The sequence below is a fragment of the Panthera onca genome, chromosome D1 (genome assembly GCF_046562875.1).
Source record: "Panthera onca isolate mPanOnc1 chromosome D1, mPanOnc1 haplotype 2, whole genome shotgun sequence".
NCBI classification, from domain to species: domain Eukaryota; kingdom Metazoa; phylum Chordata; class Mammalia; order Carnivora; family Felidae; genus Panthera; species Panthera onca.
Window position 1 is genome coordinate 3,045,845 of NC_138348.1, and position 26,937 is coordinate 3,072,781.

At 57.7% G+C, this 26,937-nt stretch overlaps 1 protein-coding gene across 7 annotated transcripts in view; it reads left to right on the forward strand.

Moving 5' to 3' along the window:
- The window catches only part of SHANK2 (SH3 and multiple ankyrin repeat domains 2), a 493,595-nt gene that overhangs the window by 440,891 nt on the left and 25,767 nt on the right, over window positions 1-26,937 (forward strand). The window lies entirely within an intron of this gene.

The following is a 26,937-nucleotide window of genomic DNA, read 5'->3' on the forward strand; positions in this document are numbered from 1 at the left end:
GGCTGGGGCCAGACCGTCCCCCCTTGTGGGGCTCGGGCGCACCGTGGGAGGTCGGTCCAGCTGTGACAACCAAAATGCCTCCAGACCTTGCTCCATGGCTCTGGGGTGAAGGCACGATCACCCGCCGAAAACCACCGCCTGGGACTACAAACCGGTCCCAGAGCCTCGCTCCGGCCGTCAGCGCCCGCCAGCCCGGGGCGCCTCTCGGGCCTAGCCCGCCGCGCCCTGCCGAACCGGGCGTCAGCTGACCCAGGCCCACCGCCCGCCCCCTGGAGCGCAGAGCTGGCCGGGTCGGGAGGGCGCCCTGTGGAGCCGCCAGGCCGACCTCCTCAGCCTCCCACCCGCCCGCTTTCGGGTTTTGTTTCTTACGAAGCCGAGGACGGTCGGTCTGGGACGAGAGGGTGGCGATCGTGCCCTTCGCCCTCGGCCGATGGAGCAGGAGACGCGGAGGCTGCGGTCCGGCTGAGTGGAGAGAGAGATGCCCTCGGATGAAGAGGAACCCCGATGGTGGGCGGGCGGGCACCAAACAAAATGCGGTCGGTCCACGCGGTGGAACAGTACTCGGCCCTTAAAAGGAAGGGGATGCTCGCACCTGCTGCAGCAGGACGGACCCGAAGGCGCGACGCTGAGGGACACGGGCCAGACACGCGGGGACGCGTGCCGCACCCTCCCGCTTCCGCGAGGGCCCGACGGGAGTCACACGTGGACAGAGAGCAGGACGGTGGGCGCCACGGCGGGGGGAGGGCGTGTGCGCTGACGTTCACGGGGCTTCAGTCTGGGAAGAGGGACCGCCCTGGATTTCTGTCTCACCGCCACGTGGACGTACGTAACGCCACAGAGCGACGCATCCGAACGTGGCGGGAGCGGTCCATTCTGTGTTACACGCCCTTTGCCGCCACTCAAAAGAAAAGATCACCGGGCCGGCCCCGAGGTGCCTCCGGAGGGGTGACCCAGAACGTCTGGACGTCTCCGCCGTGTTTGCTTTTCCTCCTGGTACCAATCACGAGGCCACGGCTCCCGGCCGCCGGACGCACGCCGGACACCGCGGTGGGCACCTCGCCCGGGTTCTCACGTGGGCGCACCGCGGCCCTGTAACGGGGCGTTCGGATCGGCATCGTCCTGCTCGCCCTGACCTCGCAGAAGAGGGTGCGGTGCTCGGTCTGGAAGCGGCAGGATGGGCCCCGACTCCGTTCCTCCCCCGGGACCCCCTGGCTGGCCTCACTCTCGTCCTCGCCAAGACGGACGAGACCCGCCCGCCCTCGCAGGGAGGCCTGGGAGACGAGCCTGTCTGCCTCCTCACTCTTGTGAGCTGAATTACGTCCCCCCGAATTCGTACATCGAAGTCCTAACCCCTCCGGGCCTCAGAACGTGACCTTATTTGGAATTAGGGTCTCCACAGATGTGAGTGGTTAAGATGGGGTCTTCCCGGGGTGGGGGGGGGGGGCCTCGGTCCGGTGACCGGTGTTCCTGTAAAAAAGGGAGCTTGGACCCAGGCGGGCAGGCAGGGAGACACCGTGTGAACGTGGGAGCAGAGATGGGGGGAGGGGCCCCGCAGATGGTCAGCAAACCGCCAGAAGCGGGGGGAGGGCCCGGAACAGACTCCGCCTTGGCCCCCAGCAGGAGCCAGCTCTGCCGGCACCTTGATTTGGGACGCCCGGCCTGCAGACCGAGACGGCACGTTTCTGTGTGTTTCGTGACGGTGGCCGAGGACGTGGCCGCGGGAAGCCCGGACCCCCCACGGGAAACCGGCCTACGGGGTCAGGGCTCCGGCGGGCGCTGTGGTCCCACGTTCTGTGCTCCGAGCCCTCAGGTGTGCCCTGGGTGGCGCTGTCCTCCCCGTGAGCCACGCCGTCAGCACTGGGTGTAGAACAAGGGGGCACGGGCCCCGAGGACGAGACGGGCCTGTCCTGCCAGCTCAGGGCTTTTGTGGCACCAGCTGGCTGGCTCGGGAACTTCCTCGCCGACGGGCTCCTCTGGACCTATGGACCAGTGATTCTCTGCGGGGGGCGGGGGGCCCTGAGCCGGCGCCCAGGGTGGTCCCCACGCTCGGACACGTGGCCACTCGTGTCCCCGTCGTGAGCTCTGCCTTTCTGCTCCAGAGTTGGGCTTTTCCCTGGAGGCTGGCTGTGCCCAGGGGGCTTGTTCTGACTCAGGGCCATCTGGTCTCATCCCCAAGGGGCCCTTCCGTTGTCCCCGGAACACAAGTGACCTGGCTTCCCGCTTCCCCATTTGTTTCTGGCTCTAGAAATGTCACCCCGGGGGCGCCTGGGTGGCTCAGTCAGTTAAGCGTCCAACCCTTGAATGGTCTCGCAGTTCGTGAGATCAAGCCCCACGTTGGGCTCTGTGCTGACAGCACAGGGCCCGCTCGGGATTCTCGCTCCCTCGCTCTCTGCCCCTCCCCTGTCTCCCTCTCCCTCTCTCTCCCAAAATAAATAAACTTAAAATGTTTTTAACGAAAAGGAAAGTCCCCCAGCTTCCTCTTTCTGTCCCGACTCAGCACTGACCAAGGCCAGGGCACTGATCATCTTAGAGGACAGCAGGGAGCCACCTCCTTAGCATCGGCTCAGGGCCAGGACGGCTCCCCCAGAAGCCACTCTCCCTTTGCCCCATCCTGAGCCTGGCACAGAGGCCCCACGTGCCATCCAGAAGGGGCCCCGGTGGGCGGCTTTGCTCCCCTTGGCGTCCTGGGCTCAGCCCCTCGGGACGAAGCTCAGGTAACCACCGAGCTGCCCAGGGAAGGAATAGAGGACGTCTGGAGGGTGCACGTACCCAGGGGCCCCGTGGGGCCGGTGGGCCGTGTGTGGGTGGTGCGCCCCCCCCCCCACTCTCCCACATTCGTGGACCCTGCTCTCCTGATGCTGGACCAGGACCAGGTGGCTGAGTGGGGGTTGGGTTTCACGCAGTCCAATTTTTGGACACCCTGTCAGGGGGTCCCGGAGCCCCCCGTCTACCTGTAAACGCACGGTCCAGCCGGGCAGGTGACCGACCTGGGTGCCCCGAGCAGTGGCTCCTGGGCGCAGGGCCGAGGACGGCCGCCCAGCCCTGCACCCACCCGGTCCCTGCCACCAAGGCGCCCCTGGGGACGGAGGCAAGGCCGGCCACGCAGCATCAGCAGGAGTGTGTGCGTGTTCCGGGGTGGCCGCCGCAAAGCACCACTAGCCAGGGGGCTTGGAACGACACGAATTTATTCTCCCGTGGTTCTGGAAGCCGCAAGTCCCAACGCAGTTATCACGGGGCTGAAATCAGGGTGTGAGCAGGGCCGCGCCCCGCCCCCCCTCCCGAGGCTCCTACCCGCCTCGTCGGGGGCTCCAGGCCTGCGTTCCTGGCTGCTGGCCGCATCCCTCTGGTCTCTGCCTCTGCCTTCACGTGGCCTCCCCGCTCCGTGCGTTCTCCCCTCCGCTGTCTCAGGGGCACCTGTCTTGGGACCCCAGGCCCGCCCTAAATCCAGGGTCATCGCATCTTGAGATCCTTATCTTAGTTACATCTGCAAAGACCATCCTTCCAAATACGGTCACATTCACAGGTGTCTAGGGTTCGGGCACGGACATGGCTTTCGGCGGGACACCGAGCCCTCCTTGGTCCATCAGGCCTAAATTCTGGGTGTCGTCGGGAGACCAGACCCCCACAGGGGCTCCCCTGGAGGGAGGGGCGCTCAGGGAACAGGTGGGGCACACTCTGCCGGCTGGGGGAGGAGAGATCCGGGCTCAGAAGCCGACACCACTTTCCTCCCCTGGACCCTGGACGACTGCAATCATCCTAGCTCCCCTCTCCCTCCTGGGGCCCCTCCTCACCCACTCTGCCGTCTCTCTGCCCCGGAACCGTCCCGGTCTGGCCAGCAGCCTCCCACAGCCCTCACTGCTCCCTCCCTCCGTCTCCGGCTTTCCAGCACACGACTCACCGGTGCCTCTGCCCCGCTGCCCGGCCACCCTCCTCCCGCCCTCTGTGTCTTCCTCACCTCCCCTGTCCCCAGGCCGCCCGGACGCACCTCTTAGGTGCGTGTCCCCTGTACCAAGCTGCAGGCGGGACCCCCTGGGCCAGCCGGCACCCGCTCAGCAGATGTGTTCGGCGTGACGTGCCCGGGGCCAGCCACATGCTGGGGGCCGCGGAGAAGGGAACTGTGCCCGCACAGGGCCCTCAGGAGAGAGGTGTGGAGAGCGGTCGGTCCTGTCCTGGAGGGTGGGGTTTTTTCTCTCAGCTGAGGAGAGGAGAGGAGGACCCAGCCTTCCCAAAGAGCTGGGGTCTGTCACTGATCGATCCTTCTGACTTCTCATGAGAGCTGTGGCCATAATGATACAACAGAGCAGCACCCACGGGCATGGGAACCCGGAACCTCTGAGTTGGACGACTCTTTCCCAAGTTTATCAATCAGGGAGTAAAGACAACCAAAGTAAACAGCAGCTTTGAAACAACTTGGAGGTTATTCGGTCTTTAAATCGGAAGGTGGAGAGTTGAAGGCATTGATTCAACAGGTCAAGGACACGAGAGCTTAAATTCTCTTGGCCATCACCTCGCTGTCACAAGACGGCTGCTGGCGTTCCAGCTGTCAGCATCCACATTCCAGGCAAGAAGGCCAAAGGAAGTGGCAGATTGGCACCTATATTAGAAAAGCCAAACTTTCCTGGAAATTCCCAGCAGATCTGCACCTGCGTCCCATTGGCTAGGACCATACTATGCATCCCCCCACGGTTTCAAGAGAAGCCAGGAAATTATTCATTTTAGAACCTGGGGGTGTTGCTGCGCCAAACGGCATCAGGATTGCGGTGGGACGGGAGAAGGGAGGGCAGCTACCAGCCAGGGTCCTGGCCGTCCTGCCACTCTAGGCCCCTGGGGGACAGATACCTTCAAACCAGAAGCTGGAAGCCCCGGGCCTGGGAGCCGGTGGGGAAGAAGCGGAGAAGACAATGAGCAGCCGGCCGCAGCCCCCTCCCCATCCGCAGCCTCACCGGGGAGCCCCTCTTCTCGCTGGGCTGCAGCCCCCCCGGCCTCACCGGGGAGCCCCTCTTCTACCTGGGCTTCAGTGCAGAACCTACCACTCGACACTCGAAGGCGCTCCGGAAACACTGCGTTTGTCTCCCGGGGGGAGAACACTCCTCTGCTTTGTTCCGCCCCCACAGTCCCCCCCCGCCACCGCTCCCCCCCCACCAACAGTTCCCTGGCACAAGAAGTCGGAGCCACATCGGGGATGCCTGACTCCCAGCGCTCGTGGGGAAAACTGAGGGTGGCCACCCGACGCCAGGCAGCGGGTCCCCAAGCCCTCCAGACGCGGCCTCCGAGCCCGGGGCCCGCTCCTCTGCCCTCGGGCTCCCAGGAGGTGACGGTCCCGGGGCCACACAGCAGCAGGTGGCCCCCGGCCCCCACCCCCCACCCGCCGCGGAGCCGGCCCACACACTGACGCACCTCCGGGTTTATTTTAGACCAAGCCTCATGCTCAGCACAGTCCAACAGACTTGAACTTTAACAAAAAAAGAAGCATGACAGGCCCAGCCGCACCCTGTCATTTACAGCTGGCCCAGCCCCCCGGCTTCCGGCCACGTGGGGACATCTCTGCAGGGAGGCAGGGGGTGGGGGGGGACCACAGGGGGCTCCTGGGCTGCTGTCCTCCGGCCGGCGTGGCTGGGATCCAGCCCAGGGGACCAACCCTGGGAGGGCAGGTGTGGTGACGTCTCAGAGCCTGGACCCGGGGGTGCCAGGCGTGTCCCCGTGGCCCGGGGGGGGGGGAGCGTGTGTGTGCGTGCACACAGAGTGGGGCGCAGGCCCCACCCAGCCCATCTCGGTTGTGCGGGGCCACGCCCCTGTCCCTGGGTCCCCAGCCAGTATCCGCACCCTGGCTCTCAGGGGGCCTGCGGTCCCCCCGCCTTCTCCGTAGACTCCCAAGGGCTGGGCCCTGCTCCCTGTGGGCACTGCTGGCCCAGGCTCTCCACGTTGGCCGCCCTCGTGCTGAACTACGTGACCCCCACAATGCTTGACCCTAACAGACGTCAGACCAGTGGATGAAAGGCTGGGTGGACAGACAGACAGACACATGGGCAGACAGGCAGATAGATGCATGGATGAGAGTTGGGGGTCGGTGGACAGGCGGGGAGTTGGGATGGACAGGTGGACGGATGGATAACGGGTCGGGTGGGTGGCTGGACAGGTCAACCAGTGGAGGATGGACAGAAGGATGGATGAACCACGGACTGATAATGGGAGGGAGGGAGGAAGTGTGTCTGTAGGAACTTCCTCCGGCCGTGAGCATCGCCCTGTGCACCTGCCTTCTGTGCCGGGAGGCCGATCTTCCCTGCAGCGTCAGCCCTGCCCCGTCCGGTGTGGGCGGGAGGGCTGTTCCGGGCAGGTGCGCATGTGCGTGTCGCCCTGTTCCCCGGCCCCGCGGGCCGGGCACCCCTTTGGGCAGGTGTGACCCTGGCAGCCCGGCCCCATGTGCTCAGAGCGGCTCGGGCCCCCAGCCCCCATCTCGCTGGGCTTGGCCTGAGCTCTGGGGAGCGGTCGGGGCATCAGCTACGTGTCCCCCACCAGCAGCCCCAGGACACGGTCCTTCTCTCATCCGGCTGGGCCTGGAGCAAGAACCTGGGCCCCAGGGCCAGACGCTGGGCTGAGTCCTGCCCAAGGGGGTCGGTGACGGGACCTGCCTCCCAGTGCAGCGTGGACTCCGTGAGCTTCTGCCCCTCCTGACTCGGTGCCTGGCCAACGCCGGCTCTTATCTCAACTCCCCAAAGAGCCGGAGCCCGGCCTGAGTCCGGGGCGGCCGAGCCACCCTGCCCTGGGACGCCCACGGGAACCCACGCCGGGGAGCGGTCCTCACCCTCAAAGAGGAGCCGAGCACTGACCCTGGCCACGACGTGGACGAGCCTCGAAAAGATGATGCTGAGCGAAAGGAGCCAGACACAGAGATCGCGTGTTGCATGATTTCATCACCCGGAACAGGCAAATCCAGAGACAGGAAGTAGACGGGTGGGTGCCGGGGCAGGGGGGGCTGGGGGGAGGGGGACACGGAGTGGCAGCCGGTAGGTACGGGCTTCCTTTGGGGCAACAAGAATGTTCTGGAACCAGATGGAGGTGGTGGCAGCACAGCACTGAGAGGTGTTAACGAATTAACGTTGTATGAATGGCACCTCAATTTTGTCATAAGTGCCCATGAACCGCAAAACCAGCTTGTGGGAGCAGGGAGATGCCAGCACGGCCGAGGCAGAGGGTGCCCGGAGAGCAGGTGGGTGGCGTGGGACCGGACCCCGGCAGGGAGCCGCAGGGGAGGGGCGGTCGAGCGGGGTCCGTGTCTCCCGCTCACGGTGGCTCCGGTGGGGAGGACGGGCCACGGGAGAACGCGCCCGCTTCCTCCCGGTCTCCCCTAGGCAGCCGGTGTCGTCCGTGCGGTCTGCACGCTGATGTGACCCCGGCCGGCTGCCCTCCCAGCCACCCTGCACCCATCGGGCCACCCAGGGCCACGAGCTGTTTGGGTCGGCACCACGGCTGCCCCGTGGGGTCCGGGCCTGGCTTTGGGGGCAGCGGACAAGAGCAGGTGGCGGGTGGCCAGTCCGGGCGGTGGGTCCCAGCCGGGACGCCCACCCTAAGGGGCCCCGGAGGCCGCACTGCCCGCGGACGCGGGAGCCCCCCCTCCGCACCCCTGGCCGCCCGGCCGAGCTCCCCCTTCCGTCCGGCGCCCAGGGCGGGGGGACCCGCTTCGAGACGGGCTCTGGGGGCAGCTGTGCTGCCTCTGGGACCCTCTGCTTAGGCTGGCCGCTTTCCACACAGGGACAGCACAACAGTGTCCTGTCACCATCTCTGTGTGGCCCCCCCCCCCCACCTGCACCTTACTGTCCAGCTAAGAGGTGACAGTCACCATGTGCGTTTCTGGTCTGTTTCTTTGCAACGTGTCCAGTGCGAGGCTGAAACCTGACCCTCCACGGCTTTCCCACTTCGTAGACGAGCCTGAGGCTCAGAGGTGGGGCTCTGACGAGGTCCGCGCTCGGGCGGAGCAGGACGGGGCCCCAGGACCGCCGCCTGGCGTTGCCCCCACAGCCCCTGGCCCTGGCACAGCCACTGTCCCCGGGTGCCCCCTGCAGCAGGGGCTGGTTCCCTGGGCAGCCTGGCCTCCGGCGGGAGGGCCCGGCGCGTCCACACCGTGCCGGGGCTCACCGATGTGTCCCCGGGCCCCCCTCCCCCACGATCTCCGTGTCTGAGTCACCGAGTGCCCAGAACGGGGCTGCCCGTCCCTGGTGAGGTGGCCTGAATGGCAGCGGGGACGCAGGGGGCCGCGGAGTCCTGGCCGAGGGGCCCCCATTCCTTTCGGTGCCGGGCAGGGTCTGCAGCGCCGAGATGCCCCCTCGCAAGCCCAGGCTGACTTTAATTACACACGTTAGTGCTGCGGGCGAAGCTGCTGGAACCCTTTTTCGGTGGTTGCCCTTCTGAGTTAAGAGCAAAATGACTATTTTAAACACACCGGGCAGTCAACCACTTTAGGATTCCCCAGCCTGAATCCGGCCCACCTGAGCCCACGCGTTCCCCAGGCCCACGGGGGCTGTTCCAGAAAGCGGTCCAGGCTGTGCCCCGGAGGGAAGGGGCAGCCGGAGTCTGCCCTCGGGCCGGTCACCGACACCCTCTCCAGGGGGGCTTACGTCCAGGGGTCCTGGACACGTCAGTGTCCCCACCCTGAGCCCAGGACTCCCTGGAGAATGTGGTCCGGGAAAGGCAGGGCCTGTGTCAGGGGTGGGGCCTCAGTGGCCCTCGACCGCGCGTGGGGCCCTCCCAGACCGAGGCTACAGAGGGCGAGGCCATGTCGGAGGAAGGGTCCAGAACAGCATCCTGCAGAGAGGCGCTGGGGGCGTCTTGTCCGCAGCGAGGAGACTCGGTGGCCGGCACATCCCTGGGAAGGGTCGGGGCGCTTCTGGGGGGCAGGGCGGAACCAGCAGGTGCAGAAAGGTGAGCCGGGGTACAGACGGGCCCCCACAGACAGCATGAGGAAGGGACAGGTCCCCATCACCAAGGCTGTTCTGGAGGGAGGGAGGAGGGCAGGGGCCTTCCTGTTATGGGGGGGGGGTCTTCCTTGGGGAGGGGGCCAGATGCCCAGGGAGCCCCCCGAGGGGCTGTGGTGAGTGGGGCCTGTCACACTCCCATCGGTCGTCTGCCTCCCCCATCCGAGACCACCCCACGCTGTCCCCAAGCCAGCCCACAGCTGAGCCCCGGCCCGGCCCCCCGACTGCTAATTACCTTCCAGAAACCCTGGGACAGCCTACCTACAGGCTTACCTCAGGGTCCCCGTCTGTCCCCATCCACTCACCCCACAAAAATTAGCCACCGACTCCTCCCTCTCCATCCAAGTGAAGGCAGGCTCCACCCCCTTGACCCCAGCTCCTGCGATTTGAGGACTGTGTCACCCCAGGCCTGGTGCCCTGCCCCGCCCCCCCCTCCCCCAGGGGAGGTCCTCCCAGGGACAGGAGCCCACCCACTGCTGTCCGAGGGTCTGCCTCCCCAGGGACCACAGCCAGCACCTGGGGGCATCTTCCTGAGGCGGAAAACCTCCTCCTGCTTCCTCCTCCCCCCGGGGCCCCGTCCCGGGGCCGCCAGGTACCGAGGCTCAGGGCGTGGACACTGATTTCGTCACGCCCCCCCGCTCGGACAGACAGAGACCCGTTGGGCACGGGAACCAGGGCAGCTGAGGCCCCTTCCTGAGAGGGACCCAGGCCTCGAGATGAGGAAGGGGCTCCGTCAGGGGGGACAAGGAGCCCTGGTGGGGGGGGGGGCCGGGAGGATGGCGTCCCAGGCGGCATATCCCCTGCCTCGACCTGGGCCCCGGGGTGCTGGGGAGAGGAGGCGAGCCCCGCCTCGGCCTGGGAGCCTGTTTGCTTTGGCCCCTGGTCGCCGGCTCCTCTGCTTCCCCAAACGCCGTCTTGTCCTGTGTCGGCGCGTCCTATGCTCCCGGCGGCAAGTGGAGGCAAACAGAGCTGCCGGCTTGGGGCCCGCAGCAGGGCCCAGGCTGTCCCGGTGCCTCCGGGCGGCCGGCCGAGTCTGCGGTCGGTTCCAGCGCCGCCTGAGGGGCCGCCGTGCGGAGCTGACCCAGCCGTCTGACGGGCGGCGGCGGCGGCCACCGGCTGGGTGAACGTTGGCGGGTCGTCCAGCGCCCTGGCCTCAGCCCTCGGGGCCACCGCAGGGTGGCTGTCCACAAGGTGGCTCTCCAGAAGTGGCCTCGGTCCGTTCCACAACCCTAGGTAGGTCTACGCCGTGACCCTCCTGGGCTGGGGGGGGCTGGCCAGCGGCTCTGAACGGCGCCCCTCTCCGCCACAGACACTCTCAGCACCGTTGGGTCCCCTGGACCACGAGGCCAGCTGCTGCTGCCGTCTGGGAGCGGCCGTCGGCGGTCCCCGCTCAGAGCGGGCGGCCCCACGGAGGCCTTGAGACGTGCTGGAAACACGCACTCAGAGACAGCGCGTGTCGCGTCCACGTCGCAGAAGGCCCGGCAAGCACGGCCCCTGCTCTCGTGCGTGCCCGCGAGCCTGCGCGGTGGGGGGCCGGCGGGGGTGGGGGTGAGGGCAGCCTGGTCTTCACGTGGGCAGGGACCTTCCGACGTGTCCCGGATGCCGGCCCCGGAAGCCTGCCTTCTGGGGAGGGAGGCAGGCCGGGGGCTGGGAGGGCTTGACCCCTCCCTTTACATAAAGGGGCGTGTGGCCCACATGCTTCCCGCGCGTCAGACGCGGGCACCATCGCGTCGACAGCCGAGTGCCCCGGGCAGGCATCCTGTGGGGGGTCGGGCTGGCCAGGGTCTCCGCTACGTGTTTCCCCAGAGCCGAGACTCACGGCCCCGGGGCCGGGCCACGCGCCAGTGCTGTGGGCCATAGATCTGATGGCGTGGGCGTTCAGGTCCTCACCGTGGGGGACACGTCAGAGGTGCTCACCGTGGGGGACACATCAGAGATGCTCACCGTGGGGACTCGTCAGAGGTGCTCACCATAGGGAACTCGTCGGAGGTGCTCCCTGTGGGGGACTCGTCAGAGGTGCTCACCATGGGGGACACATCAGAGATGCTCACCGTGGGGACTCGTCAGAGGTGCTCACTGTGGGGACACGTCGGAGGTGCTCACTGTAGGGGGCACGTCGGAGGTGCTCCCCGTGGGGGACACGTCGGAGGTGCTCACCGTGGGGGACTCGTTGGAGGTGCTCACTGTAGGGGGCACGTCGGAGGTGCTCCCCGTGGGGGACACATCGGAGGTGCTCCCCGTGGGGGACTTGTCGGAGGTGCTCCCCGTGGGGACTCGTCGGAGGTGCTCCCCGTGGGGGACTCGTCGGAGGTGCTCCCCATGGGGGACTCGTCTCGGAGGTGCTCACCGTGGGGACATGTCGGAGGTGCTCCCCGTGGGGGACTCGTCGGAGGTGCTCCCCGTGGGGGACTCGTCGGAGGTGCTCCCCGTGGGGGACTCGTCAGAGGTGCTCACCGTGGGGACTCGTCGGAGGTGCTCCCCGTGGGGGACTCGTCTTGGAGGTGCTCACCGTGGGGACATGTCGGAGGTGCTCCCCATGGGGACTCGTCGGAGGTGCTCACCGTGGGGAACTCGTCGGAGGTGCTCCCCGTGGGGACATGTCGGAGGTGCTCCCCGTGGGGGACTCGTCGGAGGTGCTCACCGTGGGGACATGTCGGAGGTGCTCACCGTGGGGACATGTCGGAGGTGCTCCCCGTGGGGACTCGTCGGAGGTGCTCCCCGTGGGCTGCCTCTTGATCTTGCTTCGTGAGTCCCACCGCAGGCACAGCCGCCCCCCCTCCGTTGTTCCAAGTGGGTCGCCTGGGCCTCCGGCCCCTCAGACCTCACGTGGGGCCGTGTGGAGCCAGCGCAATGGGGGGCAAGGGCAGCTCTGGGAGACAGGGGACGGGGGGATGCTGGCATGGAAGGTCGTCCTGGCTTCCCAGCACAGCCGGGTGACACTCGGGCAGCGCCCACGGGGCGTCTGTGCGCTGCTTTGAACGGAAATGGCAGGCGTTTGCCAGGAGAGTGACAAGGTGATGGGCTGAGAGCCCCCAGAGCCCCCAGTTCGTGCCCGATCGGCCCCAGCTGGAGCAGGAAGGGCCAGACACCCGACCCCACGGGACCGACCGTCGGCGGGTCAGCGACAAAGCGCGAGACTGAGCCTGTTCAAACCAGAAAGTCAGAGGGGCCGGCTCGCAGGCCCAACCTTGACTGGGAGGAGAGCTGGGGCGGGAGGGGGCTGGGGGTGCAGCGGCCCCCTCCCTGCCAGGGCAGAGCCTCCAGTTTGGCCGACACGGATGTCACACACCCATCCTCCTCCTCGGCTGTGGGATCGCTGGACGCCGGCTTGGGGTTTATTCTCCTGGCGCGTCGGACGGGGCCGGTGAGACTCAAAGGGTCTCGCTTGGGAGACAGGGAGCTGGGACCCGAACCCAGGTCTCGGACCCCGCCCCCTCTCAGCGTTTTTCCGCATTCCCAAGTATTTAGTGAGCGCTGTTGTTCGGGGTCTGGAATCTGCATCCTCGACAGGTCCCAGCACCGTGATGCCTGCTGACGGGAGAGGCCAGCCGCCCCGCGTGAACACAGAAACGTGCCGCACGGCGCCCGCACGGGCCTCACAGACGGGGCGGTGGGTGCAGCAAGAAAGCGGCCACGCTCCGAGCCCACGCCGGCTGGTGCGCCCACGGCTGGCGGACACGCGGGAGCCCTCTGCTCGCCGCCCGCCGGCACCACACGCGGGCTTCCCCGAGGGGGTGTGGGGTGGGGCCCCGGGCGGGAGGAAGTCCCGGGCGAGGCAGCCCGCCCACCGCGGCCCCCGGCTGCCCCCACGGCACTGTGGCCGGGCCCCGTGCGGGTGTCCCGGGGACAGGCTGGGATACCGCGCACGGCCGCACGCCGGGGGGCCGTGGGGTGTCATCAGGAGGGGGGGACCCCTTCGCGTGCTGCCCTGCGCTGCCTCCAGGATGCGTCGTTCCGTAAGAAAGGCGAGGCTGAGAGAAGTGTGACCAGCAGGCTACCGTCTGTGCGAGGAAGGTGGGGACCACACACCCGCACGGGCACACGTGCACACGTGCACACAAACACGTGCACACGTATGCACAGGCATACGCACGCATACAGACATCCACGCGGGTATATGCTCGTTTCTTTTCAACGGAAGGATGACCCACGCGCCTTGTTTTCAATTTCCTGCTGCCTCGGGGGCTGGGTGAGGAAGAGAAAGAAAAGAATCCTGACACGATTTGTTTTATAGATTAGAATACGAAATCGGGTTAAAATTGCACTTCATTGTAAAACACAAACCAACCTTTTAGAAAACAAGAGCAAGATAGTATCAACGACATAACCTGCCGATGAAAGCAATGCATTAACAGAGGAATCACTTCGAGCGACACCTTGCACGTGGCTGCCAAGGGGAGGAAGCACATCTTCAGCCCTGCTCGCGCTCGGCAACTAGACCGCTGCTGGGACCCTCGCTGCGCCGCTGCTTCGAACGATCGCTGAGGGATTCCTGGATGACGCGCTCGCAGACAGGGCGAGCAAAGAAACCATCGCCTGCACGCTGGTCGCGAGGAGCCCCGATTTTTAACAAAGAGACGAAAATGGGAAGCCGAAGGCCTAAAACACCTGCTGTTCTAACGTTCAGTTGAAGTTGTCGCACAGATTCACCAAGAAGAGCCCGGAACACCGCGTCTCGCCAGCGGGCAGGAAAGGTAGGCAGGTCCCGTGAAGACGCTGCACAGAGCGGGTGCGGGACCAGTAGGGCGGACCAGGGAGGAAGTAAGATACAGAGCGTGGAGGCAGGGCCCAGGGACACAGGACACAGCCCCGGGGCCAAAGTGGGGCCAACCTTGAGCACCAGAGTGCATAACTACCTAAGAGAGTCTGGGGTGATAACCCAAAGTACAACACAGGTGATATCTGGGAGTCCTACTGATGTGAACACGCCGTTGAACACATAAACAAAAGAGGAGAAGAGACAAATCTCCCCTGCAGAAGAACCCAGAATCTGTACAATTTATGAGGCCACACTGGTCTCAGTGAGTGCGGCTGCACAGTGGCTTTCTTCGGTTGGGGACAGCGTGGGAACAAGAAAGAGCCACTGTATGGCAGGGATCTGACGCTCACTTCAGCCAGGTGACCAAGGTCAGCATCGCGGGGATGAGCCACGGGGGGGGGCGGGGGGCACGTGTCCCGACGTGATGGGGATAAGAAGGGCTTTCACCCTGTGGTCCTCCTCCCAAACCCACAACCCCATCTGACCGTGAGAGGGAAAATCATGATTAAGAGACGGTCTACAAGGGGCGCCCGGGTTGCTCCGTCAGTTGAGCATCCAACTTCGGCTCAGGTCACGATCTCGCGGTCTGTGGGTTTGAGCCCCGCGTCGGGCTCTGCTGACGGCTCGGAGCCTGGAGCCTGCTTCGGATTCTGTGTCTCCCTCTCTCTGCCCCTCCCCCACTCGTGCTTTTTGTCTCTCTCTCACTCTCAACAATAAGCATTAAAATTTTTTTTTTTTTTAAAAAGAGATAGTCTAGAAAATACCTGACAGGTACTCAGAACTGTCAAAGTCATCAGAACGGTCACAGCCAAGAGGAATCTAAGGAAACACTACTGACAGTCATGTGGTGGCCTGGATGGGGTCCTGGACAGAGAAGGGACACTGGGTAACAATCAAGGAGATCTGAATAGGACGTGGGCTTCAGTTAGTAACAACGTGTCAATATCGTGACAGGTGCACCACACTGATGTGGGACGTACAGAAGAGGGGAAGCTGGGTGTGGGGACCAGGGACGCTCTCTGTGCTACCTTCCTCATGAGTCCTGTGCACATCTGAAATTGTTCTCAAATAAAACCTTGTTTAAAAACAAAGCTTGTATCAAAACAGACAAAAAGCTTGTTTCATTGCAGTGGATTCAGATATATCAAAAATGGTTTTTGTGGCACCTGGGTGGCTCCGTCGGTTAAATGTCCAACTCTTGGTTTCAGCTCAGGTCATGATCTCGCAGTTTGGGAGTTCGAGCCCTGAATCAGGTGGGATTCTCTCTCTCCCTCTGTCTCTGCCCCTCTCCTGGAGAGCTTGTTCTCTCTCTCTCTCTCTCTCTCTCTCTCTCTCTCTCTCTCTCTCTCAAAATAAATAAATAAAAACTTCTTAAAAATGGTTTTGGGGCGCCTGGGTGGCTCAGTCTGTTAAGCGTCCAACTTCAGCTCAGATCACCATCTCGTGGTTCGTGGGTTCGAGCCCCGCGTCAGGCTCTGTGCTGATGGCTCCGAGCCTGGAGCCTGCTTCGAATTCTGTGTCTCCCTCTCTCTCTCTGCCCCTCCCCTGCTCATGCTTGTCTCGCTCTTTCTCAAAAATAAACATTAAAAAAAAAGTTTTAATGGTTTTCAAACACCCCTGATTTCATGATGATGCATCTTAAAGAATGGGTCGCTTTTGAAGGAACCAATTCATTAATCTGAAAGCTGGTAAAAGTCAAAAGAAAGAAGCAGGCACTTCTCTTGCCTTTCTTACACAGTAGCTCAGGGCAGTGTAACTATTGATGAGGGCAAGTTTCTCTTTACAAATTAGTCCAACTGGTAACTGGAGAAGGAACCACAGGAGTAGGAAATCACCATTCCACGGCCCCTGGAGGTGCAGAACCCGGGCAGCGGCCATCAGGGGCTGGTAAAAGTGGGATGTGACAGGGCACCTGGGTGGCTCAGGTGGTTAAGCCTCCGATTTCGGCTCCGGTGATGATGTCACGGTTTGGGGTTCAAGCCTCGCGTCTCAAGTCTCAAGCCTGCTTGCGGTCCTCTCTCTCCCTCTCTCTCTGCCCTTCCCCCACTTGTGTGCGCCCTCTCTGCCTCTCTCTCTCTCTCAAAAGAAATAAGTAAACTTAAGACGACAGTGACACGACAAGGTAACGGGATGGATCCGGCTGACCGGACCCCCCCCCCCCCCGCCAAACCTTAACATCCCTCAAGACACAAGCGGAAGTCCAGGGGCCCCTGAGGTGGGGGGCACGGCACCACTTGACCCGTCCACCTGCCCCAATCAAGCCTGAACATGGTCCAGCTTCCAACCTCCAGGTTAAACAAGACGAGAGGCGGGCCGACCAGGTGCGACGTGTAGCTGTCATGACTCCGGTAAGCCGGCTGTGCACCTGGACGCGGGCAGGACCCAGCCTCAGCCACGACAGCGCACGGTTGTGATGACCTGAGCAATCCGGGTTGCCTTTCTGGTGTGATCATGGTATTGTGACTATGTTTTTACTACGGGGCTGGGTCTTTCAATAAAAAGCCTGCTGAACTGCCTTCCGGAGAGGTGATGGAAGGCTGGAATTCACAAGAATGTGCGGAGGGTAGGGGTGCATGGGGCTCAGCGCAACCGCCTCTCTGCTTTTGCACATTTGAGGGACTTTTTCCATAATAAAAACTGTAGTAATGAGCTTTTTCAATGAGTGGGCTTTACTCGTCGGTACTTTTAACTTACAGAAAAGAATAGAACGAAAAGTACAGAGAGTTCCGAACACTCCCTCACCCCTCCCCACTCACTCATTTCCTCTACTTTTTTTAAAGATTAGTTATTTATTTTTAAGAAAGACAGAGATAGTGTGAGCCAGGGGAGGGAAGCAGAGAATCCCAAGCAGGCTCCACGTCGCCAGCACAGAGCCCGATGCGGGGCTCAAACTCATGAAACTGAGATCACGACCTGAGCTGAAACCAAGAGTCGGATGCTTAACCAACTGAGCCACCCAGGTGCCCCATTTCCCCTGCCTTTAACATCTTGTTCTAGTGTGGTGTGCATTTGTTACAATTAATGAACCAGTGTGGATACGTTATTATTAAGTAAAGTCCACAGTAGACGTTAGGGTTCACTGTGCTTTGTACGTCCTATGGGTTTAGACAAATGACATGTGTCCACCACACAGAATGACAAGTTCACTGCCCTCAAACTCCCCTGTCCGCGCCCCTTCTGTTCATCCCTCCCTTCCCCCTGTCCTCTGGCAGCCCCTGATCTTTACTGTCTCCATAGTTTGGACTTTTCCAGCATTTCCCGCAGTTGGTATCACACAGTATGTAGCCTTTCCAGATTGGTTTCTTTCACTTAGTAAGATGCATTGAAGGTCCCTTTATGTCCTTTTTGTGGCTTGAGAGCCACATTCAATAATATTTCTTTGCCTGGATGTCCCATAGCTTGTTAATCCATCTACCTGCTGAAGGACAGCTTGGTTGTGTCCAGGTTTTGGCAATTGTGGGTAAAGCCGCTATAAACATTTGCGTGCGGGTTTTTGTATGGACACAAGTTTTCCGCTTATCTGGGGTAAATATGAAGGTGTGCAAAGAATTTCTCCCACTATATGGCTTCTTATTCTCTTGACAGTGTCTTTTTACAGACAGTGTCTTTTAGTGAAGTTCTCCTTACCACTTTTTTCTTTCGTGGTTGGTGCTTTTGATGTGATAAGGAGTTGTCACCAGGGGGTAGCTGGATGGCCCAGTTGGTTAAGCGTCTGGCTTTTCATTTCAGCTCAGGACACAATCTCATGGTTTGTGAGTTCGAGCCCTGCATCAGGCTCTACACTGACAGTGCACAGCCTGCTTGGGAGTCTCTCTCTCCCTCTCTCTCTGCCCCTCCCCTGATTTTGTGCACACACGTGTTCTCTCTCTCTCTCTCTCTCTCTCAAAATAAATAAATAAATACACTTTTTAAAAGAGTCCGCACCAGATGCAGGTCACACAGATACTCTCCTGGATTATCTTCTAGGAGTTTCACAGTTTTGTGTCTCACATTCAGGTCGATGACCCATTAGGGTTCATTTTTTGTGAAAGGGTGTAAGGTCTGGGTCTAGATTCATCTTCTTGCAGCTGGATGTCTTGTTGTTCCAGTGGGACACAGAAAAGTCTGTCTCTTGTCCATTGAACGGCCCTTGCTCCCTCATCACAGATCAGGTGACTATTCTTGGTGGGGGGGGGGCAGTTTCCGGGTGCTCTCGTGTTCAGTGGGTCTGTCTGTCTACTCGTTCACCGGTCCTTGATTGCTGTGGTTCGATAGTTAAGTCTTCAAGTCGGGTGCTGTCAGTCCTCTGACTCTGTTCTTCTCTTTCAATATTGTGTGGGCTCTTCTGTGCCTTTTCCCTCCATATACACTTGTCGGTGTTCACAGAATAACTGGCTGGGACAGAAATCAGCTCTTTAGGGGCCACTCGTAAATATGTGCTGCCTGCCAAGAAGCACCGTGTACCTGATGAAAGAATGACTCTCGCAGGTGAGGCAGCCGGGCGGGGACCGGCAGCTCCAGCAGCAACCAGGGTGTAGAACACTCTCACGGGGTCTCTAGTCACAACGAGCATGTTCTGGGGCCTCACCAGCCTCTTGGTGCCCTGAGGGGCCCAACTGGGGAGTCATCATCACCCCGCTGGTGACCCGTTCACTTTGCTCCCCTCTTTCGGCCGATTGCAGTTCTGGCCCAACTCAACCCCTCTTTGGACCCACAGTTGAAAGATGAAGCCACCTGGGACCTCAAGTGTCACTGGCCTTGAGGAGAAAGACCCGCTCCCCAGCACGGAGTCATTGAGGCCACATTCTTCTAGATGCAAAGTCCCCTCCAAACCCAGACCACCTTCCTTGACTCGCCTTGGTTGGCCACGAGGTGCCTTAAACATTCACTCCGCTTTTGAATATCTTATTCTACAAAGCGTTATTCATTCCTGTCATTTTTTTTTTTTTTTTTTTTTACATTTTGATGCATTTTGTGCCTCCTTAACTGACTCCATAAAATGTTTACACACCTTCTGAGACAGAAGGCACTGTTCTTCTGAGAAAGACGTTGCTGTCCTCTCGGAACCTGGTCATTTAGAGAAGACTCCAGCCTGCTCACAACATGGGAATCGGTGAAGTGTTTAAAAACTGTCACGAGTCCGTGGTTCTCCAAGGGCGCAGTCAGGAGGAGGACGGTGTTCCCAGGGAGTATCTGTCCCAGCAGAATTACACTGAACTGTATTTTCACGATGACTTTCTTATTTCTGCCACCTTCTGGAATAAATTATTTTTCTGCTTTCTATGAAAGAAAAAGAATTTGTAAGAAACACAGAGCCCAAAACAAACATACTATGGAGAAAATGGAGGACACAGATCACACAGGGCGACTAGGATTTTGAAAAGTTATTAATGTGCTCGGTGAGATAAAAGGAGATACTGCATCCTCGATGTTAGAACAAAAATACTCTTTTTAAAAGTAACATTCGTAAGACAAAATCAGAGCTCTCGAATTTAAAACTACTCTAGCAGATATGAAAATTCTGACAACTGGATTACAAGATAAAACAGACGGGAGTCTCTAAGAAAGAGAAGACATGGTAAATGGAAGAAGAAAGACAACTGAGTTGGAGGACGAGTCCAGAAGAAACAAGGTTGCCTTGAAGAGAAACGGAAAGGAAGAGAATGGCCAAGAAATGGTTGAAGGAAGCGTTCCACACCTAAAGGGCAAGAATGTCCCGGTGAAGAGGGCCCTACTTGAGAGGTGAGGACAGAGCCACACCATGGTGCGTCAACACATCTTGGTCAGCCTGGGGCAAAGAGGCCATCCTGCAGGGCTCTCCACCCTGTGGGCGGGGGCCACAGGGAGGGGACTCACGTTCCTCGAACACAAGTGGTCACAGATCCCTCCAGAACAAACCTGGTCACCAGAGTAAATGAATGAGAGCCTTCAAATTCCTGAAGGAAAATTATTTCCAAACTAGGGGCACCAGGCAGTGGCTCAGTCAGTTAAGCATCCGACTTCGGCCCAGGTCATGGTCTCACTGTTCGTGGTTTCAAGCCCCACATTAGGGTCTGTGCTGACAGTGCTTGGGATTCTGTCTCTCTGCCCTTCCCCCACTCTCTCTCTTTCAAATAAATAAACTGAAAAAGAAAAAAAAAAGAGAGAAAGAAAATTATTTCCAAACTTGAACTGTATGGCCCTGTACCTCATCCAGTTTGGTGAATGTTCCACACACGCCCGAAGGGAATGTGTGTTCTGTAGTTACTGACCCATAAATATCAGGTCAAGATGATTGTTCAGATCATCTAAGTCTCTGTTGATTTTCTTGCCCAACTGTCCTATCAATTTGAGAAAGGGGTATTCAGTGTCCTGCTGTATTTGTAGAATTGCCCATTTCTCTCTTTTATCCTGTCAAATTTTGCTTCAGTATGTCGAGGCCCTGTGAGCAGGTGCATAAGTGTTTATGACTGTTACATCCTCTTTATGAATAATCTCCTGTAGCATTCTGAACTTTCCCTCTTTGTTTCTGGTAATATTCTTTTCCTGAAGGCTATTTTTTATTTTTTTTAATATTTTATTTTTAAGTAACCTCTATACCCAACGTGGGGCTCGAACTTACAAGCCTGGGATCAAGAGGCACACACGCTACCAACTGAGCCAGCCCGGCGCCTGAAGTCTATTTTTTTAATACAGCTTTATTGAGATATAATTCATGTCCATAAAACTCAACCATTTAAGGCACCCAATCTGGTGGATTTTAGTATATTCACAGAAATTTGCAACCATGAGCACAGTCTAATTTTAGAACATTTTGTCACAGAAAGAGATCTCACACCCATCAACAGTCTTTCTCCACCCTCCACCCGCTTCTCTCTGCTGCTAGGAGTAATGCCACCACGAAATTTTGTGTGCAGGTATTTGTGCGAGCAGGTCTTCAGTTCTCTTGGGAATACACCTGGGACTGGAGTTTCTGGGCCATCTCAAAGCTCTGTGTGTAACTTTTTGAGGGACTGCCAGACTGTTATTCAGAGTGGTTGAAGTCTCTTTTGTCTGATGTTGATATAGTGCTCAACCCACGGGAAACCTTCTTCCATTTGTCTGCTCTCTGACCTGCAGATTAGGTCTTTCTCCACAATCTATTTTTATAGTGTCTGCCTTTTTCTTTAAGTTTACTCATTTATTTTTGAGAGAGAGAGAGAGGGAAGGGGCAGAGAGCAAAGGAGAAAGAGAATCCCAAGCAGGCTCCACGCTATCAACACAGAGCCTGATGCAGGGCTCAAACTCACAAACTGTGAGATCATAACCTGAGCCAAGAGCAAGAGTTGGGTGTTTAACCAACTGAGCCACCAGGTGCCCCACTTTTTTTTTAAGTTTATTTATTTTGAGAGAGGAGCAGAGACAGGGAGGTAGAGAGAAAATCCCAAGCAGGCTTTGCACTGTCGGTGCAGAGCTCAACACAAGGCTCAAACTCACAAACCCAGAGATCATGACCTGAGCTGAGATCAAGAGTCAGGTGCTTAAGCAAAGGGAGCCACTCAGGAGCCCCTATAGTATCTGCCTTTTAACTGGAGTTTTATCCCATTAACATTTAATGTAATTACTGGTGCTTTTCAACGTAGGTCCACCAGTTTAGTTGTTTCTGTTTCTCTTTTCCTCTGTTCTCCTTTTTCTGCTTTTCTTGGATTATTTGACTATTTTTAGAACTCCATTTTAACGTATTGGCTTTTTGCTGTGCTTTACATTCTTTTTAGTGCTGGGCTCCAGGATTACAGTATATATCCTTAACTTGTCAGCCCACTTAAATCCATACTGCACAATTCACAGGAAATATAACGGCTCTGCAACCACGTAGGTGTGTCTACCTCACTCCTGCCTTCATGTACTCTACAGGTGTCACATTTACTTACATTGTAAACCCCACAAAACAATATTCTTCTGCCTCAAACTGTCATATCTATTTTTTAAATGAGAGGAAAAATAATATTTTCTATTTTACCTAGGCATTTACCATATCTGATATCCTCATGCCTCTAAGATCTAGTATCTGTATCCCCTCCAGCTTGAAGAACTTCCTTTAACGTTTTGCTTTTGTTTTTGTTTTTTGTAGCGCAGGTTCACTGGCAACAGATTCTCATGGTTTTCATTTATCTATAGATGTTTTATTTTGCCTTCGTTCTTTGAAGCTATTTTCACTGGGTATAGAATTCTAGGCTTCACAGTGTAAAAATGTTCCACAGTCTTGCCTCCAGAGTTTCTGATGTGAAGTCCACAGTCATTGAAATCATTGTTCTTCCATAAGTAATGTATCATTATTCTCTGGCCACTTTGAGATTTCCTCCTTTTTTACCTTTGACTTTCAGGAGATTGGCTATAATGTGCCCAGGGGAGATTTTCTTTATATTTATCCCGTTTGGGATTCACGGAGTTTCTTAAATCTGTAAATTTATGTCCTTCACCTGACTGAGGAAGTTTTCAGCCATCATTTTTTAAATTATTTTTTCTGACCCATTTTCTCTCTCTCTTCTGGGATTCCAATTTTCTCCCTTCTGGGACTCAAAATAGTAGACCTTTTGACATTGTCCCTCAAGTCCTTAAGATTCTGTTCACTTTTGAAACTCCTTTCTCCATCTTCATATTGGATAAATTCTTCAGATGTTTCTTCAACTTCACTCTTTGCTCTGCCATATCCATTTCGCTATTGAGCCCACCCAGTGCCTTTTTTAACTTACGATATTGTATTTTTTCGTTTTAACATTTTCTTTTTTTTTTTTACATTTTTAAAAATTTCTTTGATGATATTTCGTACCTTTCGTGCATTGTGAGTATATTTTCCTTTACCTAGTTGAGTATTGTTGTGATAGCTGCTTCAAAGTCCTTGCCTGAGAATTCCAACATCTTAGTCATGTCTGGGTTCATTAAGTAAATGTTCACTGTATCCTGAATATTGTAAATACTATGCTGTGACAGTCTGGATTCCATTAGATTCCTTGGATGAGCGTTGATGTTTGCATTTTCGCTGGTAATTACCGTGGCTAGTCTCCAACTACAAATATCTGGGAGGCAGAAGGAGTAGCTCAAATGTCAGGTCAGGCACATTAGCCTTATCTGCAAGCTGCGTTGAGTCAACCCAGTGCAGGCACAGTTTCATACCCTCTATCGGGTATTTGGGAACAGTTTACACACGGAACATGGAACTGCCATTCTCTGACTCTCTTTTCTGGGACGCCCCCCCCCCCTCACTTTGGCAGCTGTGGCCACCCCCCAAGGTTCTGTCCTCTGACTTTTTAAGCCAGAAAGGCTGAAGTTTTCCGTCAGGGCTTTGAGTGAGCCGCGTCACACTCTGTCTGTGGCACAGCACTTCTGACTTTCCACTCCCATCCAAAATCCGCTTTACCTTAGTTCACACGCCAGAGCTTTCAGGGAACTGCTTTTGTTTGTTCGGGTTTGGGGGTGGGGGGGTTGTTTTGCCGAGACTTTGTACATATTCCCTGCAGAGGAGTTGGTCTTAGGATGTTTACTTTACCTTACCCTCCAACCTCCAATTTTGTACCCAAACGCCCAGTTAAGTGTGCAGTTAAAGTCATTTTCAAATAAGCAATGTATCAAAAAAAAAAAAAAAAAAAATCTCCCAAACTCCTTTTATTGGAAAGCAACTCGAGAATGTCCTTTACCAAAAATGAGGCTTTATATCAAGCAACAGCCAAAAATATACCCAGGGGGTCTGGGATTTGGGCGACCCAACACAAGAATGAATCGGAAGGAATCCAGGGGACAGAGGTAATGGGACACAGGCGTAGAAAACACCAAACCCACGTTGTGCAGAAAAGAGCTGAAGTCTTCAGGAGCAATTTCTTCAGCATACACTCAACAAAATCCCCAACATATTTGAAGATTTTGAAAAGAGATTTACATAATTAGGAAGTGTTTGGATTGGAATTACTGTTAAGTACATGGGAAATTAAACCAATAAACAAACAACAGAAAATGATTTTACCCTGGGGAAGACATAATGTATGGGAAGACAAAGTCATCATAATATACTGCATGGTTTAGCTATGAATAGATACTACACAGTCGTGATGTAAACCCTGAGTGTTGATCTAGTCGGAATTATGATACAACTGTAAGCTGAGGTTGAAGTCCTGGGGGATGAAAGAAAAGACCTGAATTCGTGGCTGTCAACTGAGGGCGACTCTGACCTCCCAGTGGACATTTGGCAATGTCTAGAAACATCTGCAGGTGCCACATTTAGGAGGAAGGGGATGTTGCTGGCATCCAGGGATACCGCCCCACATCCTATCACGTACACCCACAACAAGGAATTAATTGGTCCACATTTGCAACTGTGCCACTGTTCAGAAACCCTGGGATAAGCCATCATTTTCCACATCAGTGTGTCAGCAGACCACATCTACAATGTAAACACTGGGGCGCCTGGGTGGCTCACTTGGCTAAACGTCCAACTTCAGCCCGGGTCATGATCTCATGATTCGTGAGTTCGAGCTCCGTGTAGGGCTCTGTGCTGACAGCTCAGAGCCTGGAGCCTGCCTCAGATTCTGTGTCTTCCTCTTTCTCTGCACCTTCCCCGCTCGTGCTCTCTTTCTCTCAAAAATAGACATTTAACATTTTTTTTAAATAAATGAATAAAATAGAATGTAAACATCAAGTAGCAACCACATAAGCATGTTCAGAGACTCAGGGATAAATTAGAAAGAGTGAGACTCAGGGATAAATTAGAAAGAGTGAGCTGAAGGCTTTGGGAGTGACAGGTGGGGCCTGGGTGATGTCCTCTGGGTTTTGTAACCGGCCCTACAGAACGCCGTCTCTTTAAAGCGCGTGCAAGTGTGAGTTTTGTATTCTGAGTGACAATTCATGTGGAAGAAGAGAATGATTGAGGAGAGTATGAAAGTGTGCAAAGGCAGCCTGACTTCCTGTTCTTCACAGAAGCTCTCTGAACCCTGGTGGATGCTAGCCCTGGGTTCTTGCCCTCTGCCAGGATGTAGCCGTGGTTTGCTCCCTCCTTAGATGGCTCCACGTCTGCATGGAAGGACAGTGCCTGGAGGGACATGTTACTCTGCCCTGCAGTTAACTGGATCCATGGCTTGTAACCCGTGTCTTTCTTCTGCAAGGCAGCCATCCCAGGAGGCTCAGCATTGGGGTTAACCTTCCGTAAATGTGGCAGGCGCTCGAGGCCCACACCGCCCCCTGGCGGCAGCATGCCAGAATTGCAGGCCCAGGTGTTCTGAGGGACACGGGAACCCCGTGGAAGTTCAAGACGCCAAGCTGGACATCTGAGGAATCAGGCAGCATTTCACCCACTCAGCCTCTGAGGCTCCTGTCCCCACACAAGCAGCCCAGAGCACCTGTCGTACGGCCGGTAGCTGACTGTAATGTCCCACTGTGGGTTAAACTGAATTTTGAGTTTGTTTAAAGGCTGGGAAATTCTATGGGGCACCTGGGTGGCTCAGTCAGTTAAGCATCCAGCTTCAGCTCAGGTCATGGTCTTTCAGTTCGTGGGTTCGAACCCAGTGTCAGGCTCTGTGCTGACAGCCTGCTTTGGATTCTGTGCCTTCCTCTCGCTCTGCTCCTCCCCTACTCATGCACCGTCTCTCTCGTTCTCTCTCTCTCTCGAAAATAAACATTAAAAAAAATATATTAAAGGCTGGGGAATTCTAAAATGTTTATTTATCTTGAGAGAGAGAGGGAGGCAGAGAGAGAATCCCAAGCAGGCTCCCTGCTGTCAGCACAGAGCCCAGAGCCCGACGCGAGGCTCGAGTTCGCAAACCGTGAGGTCATGACCTGGTCTGAAATCACCAGTCGGACACTTAACCCGCTGAGCCACAGGTGCCCCTGAAAGCTGGGAAACCCCGAAGTGCGGCTTTGCTCGTCCTCTTCCTCTCTTCCGTGCCCCCCGTGCTGGGAAGGAGAATGCAGCCGAGGGGCCCATCCTGCCTTTAGTCCTGCTCTGCGGGTTCCAAGCTGAACCTGCTGCCTCGCGCCTTTGCCCGCTCTTCTCGCAGGAGGACGCTTACGGGCATCACAGCACAAGCCACGTGGCACCCCTGTGCCCTCGCTGGCCGAGCGCTCACCCGCACACCGGTGGCTGATCCACGAAAGCCCGGAGCCACGCAGCCCGCTGCTCCGACCTTGATACGTTTCTTGCTTTGGGAGAAGGACTCTATCCAAACGTATTTACTTTGCAAAGCAGGATGGGAATTTAAGATGGGCCATTTGAGGTGGGGCCCGGGGCGCTGCCAGCACCCATCGTCTTGCAGCGGGGCTCCCCCAGCCTGTGCCCGGGCCCCCAGCCCCCACCCGGCCCAGGCCCCTGCCTCCTGTTCCCTGGGCCTGTTTTCTTGGGTGACACTCAGCACACCTGGGGTTACACCTGTTCACCGACTCGTGTGGCCAGCCCCCCACAAGAACATCCGCTCTGGAAGCAGGGACGGGCTGCCCACCAGGATCACCCCTCACCACCTGACTTTTTGTGGGTGCCCTGAGCAAAGTGGTGAACGAGGGAATGAGCGCACAAGTCACTTCTCTGGTGTGTGGTGGGGAGAGAGGGAGAGGAGGGGCGTCAGCTGCGGTCCCGGGGCTTACGTCCGTGTCTTTCTCGGGGCCGCGTGTCTCACCGAACACGATTTCCCCTGTCTGGCGCTCCGAGGCCAGGAAGAGTGTACCTGTCGTCGGTGCGGGGACCCCAGTGCCCGGGTGTGAGGAGTCATCAGGCCTGTTAACTTCTCTGTTCGAGGCTCCCTTGCCCTTGATGGGTTTTTAGGGAATCCCCAGCAGGAGAAAGTACCACAAAATGGGGACAGCGATGGCAGGGATGGGCGGGGCCTCGGGGGCTTCCCACCTGTTCTTTGCAGTGGGGGGAGGGGGCTTTTCTTTCTTGGAAGACGGCGCACAGGGCGATCGTGGGTTCACTCCCTTGCCCCTCGGCGCCTGGTGCTCACCCTGGGAGCTCTGGGGATGGCAGGTGCCCACGCCCCGCCAGAGGCGTCCAGTTCAGTGAGCATGAGGGGCAACGCTGAGCCAGAGACGTGGAGCCCCAATGCCCGAGAACCCCCCAAACTCCGGGAGGTGCAGAGTGCCCTCGGTGTCAGAGTTCAAGGCCCAGCCCCGGCTCTGCCTGCCGATGCCGTGGGGACGGACAGATGTGAAGGGGGAGGTGGGGGCCAGGAGCTCGGCGAACACCCGAGTGGCCGCGGTGGAGGCATCCTCCGGTGTCACTGGATGGGCAGAGCG